We start from the raw sequence: 9,832 nt of genomic DNA, 5'->3' as shown, positions 1-9,832 counted from the left end.
AAAGTTAATCCTTTCTTTAATTATGGCTTCTACTAAATTAAGACATTATTTTGAGAACTAACTACCCTATTAAGAACTTTCTTAGAAAGCCAGAATTGTCAGGTAGGATGGCTAAGTGGGCTGTAAAGCTGAGTGCATACAACATTCAGTATGAGCCTAGAACATCTATCAAATCGCAGGCACTCGCAAACTTTGTGGCTGATTTCAGCAGTGACATGCAGAAAGAAGCCGACTTGGAGGTTCAGCAACTAGATGCAACCAAGGATCTTTGGATCCTCTTCACAGATGGAGCATCCAACGTAAGAGGAACGGGACTGGGCATACTACTGAAATCGCCACAGGGGGACATAATACCCCAGTCCATTGCATGTGCGTTTCAAGATACTAACAATGAGGTAGAGTACGAAGCACTCATCGCAGGTTTACTTTTAGCCAAAAGCATGAGGATCAGGTATCTTCAAGTTTATATGGATTCTTTACTTATAACTAACCACTTTAATGGCTCTTATATCGTAAAAGGTGAGAATATGATCAAGTATTTAGAAATTGTGAAGGAATTGGCAAAATCCTTCGAAATGTTTAGTATAGTAAGGTACCAAGAGAGGAAAATGATGGGGCAGACGCCTTAGCAAATTTAGCCTCATCCTTGAAAATTCTAGAAGATACGAAGATCCCAGTTGTCCACATGCTCTCGCCAGCTGTCACACCCGGCCCTGAGCGGCGGAAACAGCCGGGCGCGCGCGAGTGGGAATTGATACTTAAGCACGGGCCATTGCAAACATTCAAAGTAAGATTTTCATTGCGCATGAAAAGTTTAATACAAATACATTACATTGTTTAAAAATTACATAAAAACATCCAAGTATAAAAATTGTTGAAGATTTCCACGCCATATCCCCATGCGCGGCGGGAACAACCACGCGCATCGAAGGGATAGAACTAAAATCTTCCAAAAAGCTAGTTTAGATGTTTAGCGTGAGGTGCTCTAAGTGTGACTCCATGCGCTACCTAGTTATCTCCTGAAAGACACGTAAAAACATTTGAATCAGTATAAACTGAGTGTGTTCACAAGTCTTAGTAACTTGATAAATCGTATTGCATCAATAATCTTGATACAAATCATTCTGAAACATAATTCTGATAGCATCATTAAAACACATGCTTGGTAAAACATAGTTATATCAACATATTCTGATAAAATCGTTCCGCGGGTTACGCGCGAACATTTCTGGGAACTGTGCTCGTCTATGCAAAGTGGCGCTGCCACTACGAGCTAAAATAAGTAATACCGTCCCGCGGGTTACGCGCGAACGTTTCAGGAACATGTGCTCGTCCATGCAAAGTGGCGCTGCCACTACGAGCTAAAATAATAATTCCGTCCCGCGGGTTACGCGCGGACGTTGTGCCGGAAAACAAGGCGCTCGTCCATGCAAAGAGGCGCGACCCCTACGAGCGGGCTCAAACCCATAGTACTGCCCCATGACCATACTAGGCACTCGTCCATGCAAAGAGGTGCGACCCCTACGAGTGGGTGGATCAAACCAGCAGTCCCTACCCTTAGAGTTCCAATGGTAAAGTGATCACTTACTCGAGTTCTAGCGCACATACATCGAAAACCTTAGATAACCGTTTGCATTACTCATCATGAAACATAACTTAAACACATAATCGCTTGCATAGCTTGTAAGTATACCATGATAAAACATTATTTAAGTACGTGTCCCTCGCCCCGAAAACAGTTTAAAAATAGTGAAAACAGTGAAAATAGGGGCTGTGAGACTCACCTGTGGTTCTTGTTAAGGGATTAATCGAGATTCGGGTTTTCTTGGTGTTGGCCTCGGAATCGAAGGTCTAGAATACGATTAAATAACAAGTATATATATTAAGATCAAGAAATAGGAGAATATAAGGGTTGGATAGTAGGTCTCAAGGTTATATTCTCGGCTTACCTAGTAACAGGATCGGAGCTGGAAACAACGGATGCTTGGGAGAGGATTAGTGCAAGTTTGTAGTTCTTTGAAGTGTGTTTTGGGTGATAATTTAGGTTACAAATTTATAGGCAAACTCAAGGGAACACAATCCCTTGCTTTAGGGGATTGAAATCTTTTCATATCTAGGTGTAATGATGATAAAGTATGGAAATTATTATTGTTTATTGTTTACTTAAAAGTGGAGGAGTGGACAAAAGATCTTGATTTGATTTGGACAGGACATGCAGGTCTGGGGTTGGTGAGAATAGGGTGGCTGACAGTTGACTTTTCATGTTACAGTGTGCTTTTTTTTCAGGTACTTTTATCAGTGTACAGTAAAAAGTGGAAAATCTCTGAAACACGCTACTGTTTCCTTTTGGGCGGGAGTAATCTCCTTATGTCTGGAGAATAGACTAAGTGTTCTGTGCGCATCACTTTGTGCGCATAGCTTTCTGCGTGAAGGACATTTCTTTGCTGCGGGTAGGTGCGTAACCTTCTCGCAGTTGGGGATATTGAGTTTCATTTGTAGATTCTCCAGGTGGTCTTGGTATTTCAACATAGTGATCAGTCATGTTGAAGTCAATTCCATCTTGGAGCTTCAGACAAACTAGCTCTCAATGTTCCCGCCATGCGGGGAGGTTAGTTCCCTTCCGCACGCGCATAAACGATGTAGGATGCACCCGCCTTAGCATCATGCGGGATGGTCAACCCATAGACAACATAACATAAAGCCAAAACATTCACGCATGGCGCATATAACATATGCTCACGCTGGTTCTTAACATGGTGCGCTCGCGCAGGGCGCACATAACAAATGCACGCGCTGACTAACATGGCGCGCTCGCTGTAACGCCCTGGAATTTGACTGGTAGACAAAAATCAAGGAATCATCGGAAACTATACACTTTGGGGTTCTGGACGATAAGTTCGGAACCCATATCATTGGAGAAATCTGCTTTTATCATTTGAAATGTTTATTTTATAAAACGACATTTACGCCTGGAAAATATTAATTTTTATGCTTTTGAAAAATAAAATGTTCTTATTTAAAAAAAAAAAAAAAAAAAAAAGATTTTAAATAATTATTCGGAAAATGGTTTATAAAAGTTTTGCTGAAAAAGTTTTAGTTTGTTTAAAAACTTATGAACTCGACTAGTCTTGACCCGTCGGTAGCCTAAACCCGAACCCGAGTCACCCGAGTATTTAAGCGGAAAATCAAGTATTCTTACACCATCTCTTTCATTTCCACCAACACTTCCCACCCAAACACTCCCACTTCTAGAGAGAGAGTAGTGAGAGAAAGTCATCCAATCTAAGATTCGAGTCCACCAATCTGTTTATCGTTGTTGTCGGTAAGATCTTCTTGAAAATCATACGTTTTTACAACCAAAACCCGCCCCGAATCGAGCAAAAACTCCGACTTTTGTGTCAAGTGTGTTCTTGGTCAAAAACCGTCATTTTTGGTGTCAAAATGCAAGCTTTTGTGTTTAAAAGTACTAGGAATCGATACCCCTTTCAATCCCGAGCATTTCCATGTCAAAAACTTCGATTTTGGGTCAAAAATCTGGAAAATCTGGAAAACCCGTGGGTATCTCCGTCGCCCAGCTTGAAGGAGTCGAATCAGACTCATTCGATCGAACCAGTCGATCGAATCAGTCCAGTCGATCGAACCAGTCGATCGAATCAGTTCATTCGATCGAATGTGTCGATCGAACCAGTCCAGTCGACCGAATAGGAAAGCAACCGAATGGTCTCCAACTCATTCGACCGAATGAGCTTCGTATTCGATCGAACGTCTGTCTATTCGATCGAATGAGTGTCTATTCGATCGAATGTGTTTCTATTCGATCGAATGTGTGTCTATTCGATCGAATGTGTTTCGATTCGATCGAATGTGTTCCTATTCGATCGAATCAGGTCAGAACCAAGCTGTTTCGTCTTTAAAACCTAGTTTTTGCTCGAGATCGTGTAAGGCTTACACTCTTAGACTTAAACTGCGTTGTTAACTTATTATGTCCTTGTCTAGACTTAGAGGATCGACGTTTGACAGCACCCGACCGCCCTAGCAACCACACCTAGTCAACAAGGTGAGTTCATAGCCCCCATTTTTCTTTTAAAGCCTTTCAAATCATTGGGGGTGAAAACATGGTAAATGTACACGTTTTGACAAAACACATTTATTCAAACATTACTTATCATAAACACTTGACAAATCTTTTGCAAACAATGAACATTGGGAAAACAAGTAATCATGGCAGGTTACGCGTACCTTAACTTTCTCGGAAGTTGTGTATGCATAATCAAATATTCAGGAGTAAATATGGGAATCACTCAGCGTTTAGGGAACATTGGACGTTTGGAAATCAAAGTCATGTACCCGTTATACTTTATCATGAAAACACATTATTCATTGGTCAGTCTTGTGATCGTGTGAACAGTGGCAATATAGGTCACAATAGTGCATAGGTTTGATCTCCAAGTGGTCGATTGGTAGACAGGCCGTCACTAGATGTGGGATTCTAAAGTGATCGATTTAGAATACACGTGACCTATGGGGTTCTTAAGTGTTCGATTAAGAATCCGAAGGATCTCTTAAGTGTTCGATTAAGGATCCGAAGGATCTCCTAAGTGATCGATTAGGAATCCAAGAGATACTAAAGTACGCTTTAGATTTCTCTCATGGTACCCAAAGTGATCGATTTGGGTTACCATCAAGGAAATCAAGTAGCATAGTGTGGTCTTGTGTGGGGTCGATGTCAGGTCTTGTGTGATCATTATGCATCATTATCATTTTTCATCATGGCATGGTTACATATGATTCTTGGGTATCTTATACATATATCCTTGATACCGTTCCTCCTGCATGCATGGAAACAATAATTGGAATCTTTATACGAAACTCTTGCAGATTCAGTTGAGATGATAAGCATACCAAGCATAGTAGGATAAGTTGTAGGAGTGGTGGGTTAGCCGATGGTACACCCTATATATAAACCCCTACAACTTAGCCTAGTATGCTTGTGTAGGGCTTATCACTACAGTATTAGTTAACCTATGAATTCACTCATCTACTTTTTGTAGTTGACGTTTTATTACATGTTTTCAGGAAATGAAGCAGGAAGTAGCTAATAGCTGATAGAGGCCTTAGAGAGATGAAGGCTAGGCTAGGAGTTGTTTGGAAACTTGATATTTTGTATTAAAACAATTTGTTTCATGTTACCTGGATGATGTAATATTTGACAGTTTGGTTATGTTTATGCATTTAGACTTTTATACTATTGTGCTCAATCAATCACGACCTAGTCGCCACGCCTCGGTTTTCCGCCATTACGACCGGGGTGTGACAGATTGGTATCAGAGCCAATGGTTATAGGGAATTAGGAAACCGACCTAGACTATAACCTAGGACCCTTAACTCTAGATAATTCATGCATCACTATCACACGCCCACACTTATGTGCTTGCTATGTGCTTATGTGCTGCATCTTTAATTGTGTCTATCGTAGCGATGTATTCTTTGGCTATTCCTTATCCTGTTATTCTTATTCCCGGTATCATTCTTGCGCGTTCTTTTTCTTTTTCAGAATGCCTCCTCGTCGCTCGTCCGTTAATGCTGACCCTGCTGACCTCGCTGCCATCATAGCGCAGCAAATTGCAGCAGTTCTTCCGGGTCTGGTTAACAACCTAAGGCAAGAAGGGACCTCGGGTGCGCCACAAGCCCCAGAACCGAATCCTACTCTTCAGGCCGACAGGCTCTATAAGGCTTTTACTAACACTGGGCCTACGAGCTTTAATGGATCCGAGGGAGCTGCTGGTCTTCTCCAGTGGTTCGAGAAAGTCGAAGCTTCATTCAACATGTGCTCTTGCCCGGATGAACTCAGGGTCAAATTCGCGGCGAGTATGTTCCACAAACGGGCTCTCACGTGGTGGAATATCGAGATTAGAACCAGGGGGCGAGACGCGGTCTTAGCCTTGCCCTGGGCCGAGTTTGTTGAGCTAGTCACGCAGGAGTTCGTTCCGAGAACCGAACTCCAGAAATTGGAGGCTGAGTTTAGGGCGCACACGATGAAGGGCGCCGATCACATGAAGTACACGGAGAGATTTCATGAACTCTCCCTATTGGTGCCCCACATGGTTACCCCAGCTTCACGCGCTGTCGAGCAATACATCAGCGGTCTTCCGGACTCTATGAGGGGCATTGCGGTTGCAGTTGACCCCACTACACTTAAGGCAGTGATCGATCTCACTGCCCGTTTGACCAGGGAACAGCTCAGGTCCGGTGTTTTGCATCAGGATAAGGGCAAATCTTCCGATGGGAAAGCGAAAAAGGGGAACAATAGGAAGCGGAAAGCGACCTACTTAACTGCGATCACTGGTGCTACGCCTATCAACTCCATGGCCCCCGTTTCAGCCGCAACAGTTCAGGGAAGACCGAGAAAGGAATATACTGGGCCGCATCCCAAGTGCAACTTATGTTCTTATCATCACCCAACAAGTGAGTTGTGCCGCAAGTGCACAAATTGTGGACGATTCGGACACCTGGTGGAGCGCTGCAGGAGTCCTGGCAACCAACTGGCTGTGGGGAATGCTAACCCTCAGCCTAACCCTGCTCGAGGCTGCTTCGAGTGTGGCGCGATGGACCATTACAGAAATCGATGCCCTCGCGTCACCAACGTTCCTCCGGCTCGCGGGAGGGCCTTCACCATTGGAGCTGCCGAAGCACGCCAAAACCCCGATGTTATTACTGGTACGTTTACTCTTAACAACAATTGGGTGTCTGTCCTATTTGATACAGGAGCTGATAGGAGTTTTGTCTCTTGCGAATTGGTTCCTTTGCTGAAATTAAAAATTTCCGAGTTGGAACCTGCCTTGGTTGTTGAACTTGCTAGTGGTGAGTCCACACAAGTGAGGTCTGTCATTCGATATTGCACCCTTACTCTTGTCACCACATCGTTCAGTATTGACCTTATACCTTTTCGTCTTGGAAGCTTCGATCTAGTTGTGGGAATGGACTGGCTGTCTAGCAATCGCGCGGAAGTAATCTGCGCCGAGAAACTTATTCGTATCCCTCTGTCTTCTGGTGAAATTCTAACCATTCAAGGGGATAGGTCGGGTGGATGCCTAAGAATCGTTTCTTGCTTAAAAGCCAGTCGGTACCTTCGAAAGAAGTATCCCGCATTTCTAGCCCGTGTTACTCTCAAGGAATCCAAAGTCAAGAGACTGCAGGACTTCCCTGTCGTGCGTGAATTTTCTGATGTTTTTCCCGATGAGCTGCCTGGACTTCCTCCTAGCAGGCAGGTGGAATTTCGTATCGATCTTATTCCTGGTGCTCTCCCTGTTGCTAAGTCTCCTTATCGTCTAGCTCCGCTGGAACTTCAAGAATTATCGAATCAGCTTCAAGAACTTCTTGGCAAGGGATTCATTCGCCCTAGCTCGTCTCCATGGGGAGCCCCAGTACTCTTCGTCAAAAAGAAGGATGGGACTTTCCGTATGTGCATTGACTATCGGGAGCTTAATAAACTGACCATCAAAAACCGGTACCCGTTACCGAGAATTGATGATCTCTTTGATCAGCTTCAGGGTGCTACGTTTTTCTCTAAGATCGATCTGCGTTCTGGTTACCATCAATTGCGTGTTCTGGAAGAGGATATCCCGAAAACTGCGTTCCGAACTCGTTACGGTCATTACGAGTTCATGGTTATGCCTTTTGGAATGACCAATGCCCCCGCCATTTTCATGGATCTGATGAATCGCGTTTGCCGTCCATATCTCGACCAGTTTGTCATTGTTTTCATAGACGATATTCTCATTTATTCTCGTTCGAGGACCGATCATGAGCTTCATCTCAGGCTTATTTTGGAGCTTCTCAGGAAGGAACAACTATATGCCAAGTTCTCCAAGTGCGAATTTTGGCTAAAGGAAGTTCAATTCTTGGGACATGTTATCAATGTCGACGGCATACACGTCGACCCTGCCAAGGTAGAAGCCATCAGAAATTGGGTAGCGCCTAAAACACCTACCGAAATCCGTTCATTTCTTGGATTGGCTGGTTACTACCGCCGATTTATCTCAAACTTCTCCAGGATTGCCTTGCCTTTGACCACTCTGACTCAGAAGGGAGAACCCTTCGTGTGGGGACGAGATCAAGAGGAAGCCTTCCAAACTCTGAAGAATAAACTTTGCCGTGCACCGATTCTATCGCTTCCGGAAGGTGACGATGACTTTACCGTTTATTGCGATGCTTCAAATCAAGGCCTCGGTTGCGTTTTAATGCAACGAGGGAAGGTCATCGCTTACGCTTCTCGACAACTCAAGGTGCACGAAAAGAACTACGCCACGCATGACCTCGAGTTGGGTGCTGTGGTGTTTGCCTTAAAAATCTGGAGACACTACCTGTACGGCACGAAGTGTGTCATCTATACCGACCACAAGAGCTTACAGCACATCCTCCATCAGAAAGAGTTGAACATGAGGCAGCGACGCTGGGTCGAACTTCTCAGCGATTACGATTGTGAAATCCGCTACCACCCGGGAAAGGCTAATGTGGTGGCTGACGCATTGAGTCGTAAAGAAAGGACCCAGCTGCACTCTATTCGAATTCAATCCAATCTTCCCTCCTTAATTCGCGAAGCTCAGAATCAGGCGCTTGTGAATGGAGATCTCAAGGGCGTTTTGTCGTGTGGAGCCGAACAGAAATTCGAAACCAAGTTGGACGGCATCCTCTATTTTCTTGATCGAGCATGGATCCCAAACTCTGAGCCTCTTCGAACGCTTATTCTAAGTGAAGCCCACAAGTCCAGATACTCGATTCATCCCGGCAGCAGCAAAATGTATCAAGATCTTAAACCTCATTATTGGTGGCCCGGGATGAAGAAAGACATCGCTTTATACGTGATGAGATGTTTGACTTGTTCGCGAGTCAAGACAGAGCATCGAAGGCCGTCTGGGCTGCTTCAGCAACCTATTATTCCTCAGTGGAAGTGGGAAGAGTTAGCTATGGATTTCATCACCAAGCTACCGCGGACGCCTAGCGGTCATGACTCAATTTGGGTTATTGTGGACATTCTAACTAAATCCGCTCACTTTATCCCGGTTCGTGAGGACTACACTACGGAAAAGTTGGCGCGGATATACATTCGTGAGATCGTTTCCCGTCATGGTGTGCCTAAGGGCATTACGTCTGATCGCGACAGCAGTTTTTCTTCCAGGTTCTGGAAATCTTTGCAAAAGGCCTTTGGGACAAGTGTGAAGCTTAGCTCTTCCTATCATCCAGAAACTGATGGGCAGAGCGAGAGGACCATACAAACCCTAGAGGACATGTTGAGAGCTTGTATCCTTGAATTCGGTAATAGTTGGGAAGCTCATCTGCCGCTGGCAGAATTTTCTTACAACAATAGTTACCACTCTTCTATTAAATGCGCGCCGTTTGAAGCTCTTTACGGTCGCAAGTGTCGCTCACCCTTGTGTTGGTCCGAGACCGGGGATTCACAGATCATCGGCCCGGAACTAATACAGGAAACAACCGATCAAATCGCTATCATTCAACAGCGACTCAAAGACGCCCGTTGTCGGCATAAGTACTACGCAGACAAACGACGCAAGCCACTCGAGTTTCAAGTTGGTGACCGTGTTCTGCTGAAAGTTTCCCCCTGGAAGGGCGTAGTCCGTTTCGGGAAGAAGGGAAAGTTCGCTCCTAGGTATGTTGGACCATTCAAAATCCTTGAAAGGATCGGACCAGTTGCCTATCGTCTTGAGCTGCCGCCGGAACTCGGTAGAGTTCACAATGTTTTTCATGTTTCGCAGTTAAAGAAGTGTCTTGTTGACGAGGCCCTTCTCATTCCCGTCGACGAGGTTCGAATTAA

This window comes from Bidens hawaiensis, unplaced genomic scaffold, assembly GCF_021521415.1.
Source record: "Bidens hawaiensis isolate Kalapana, Puna unplaced genomic scaffold, B.hawaiensis_p1.1 tig00003587_1, whole genome shotgun sequence".
Taxonomy (NCBI): Eukaryota; Viridiplantae; Streptophyta; class Magnoliopsida; order Asterales; family Asteraceae; genus Bidens; species Bidens hawaiensis.
Note: the sequence above shows the minus strand (reverse complement) of the source record.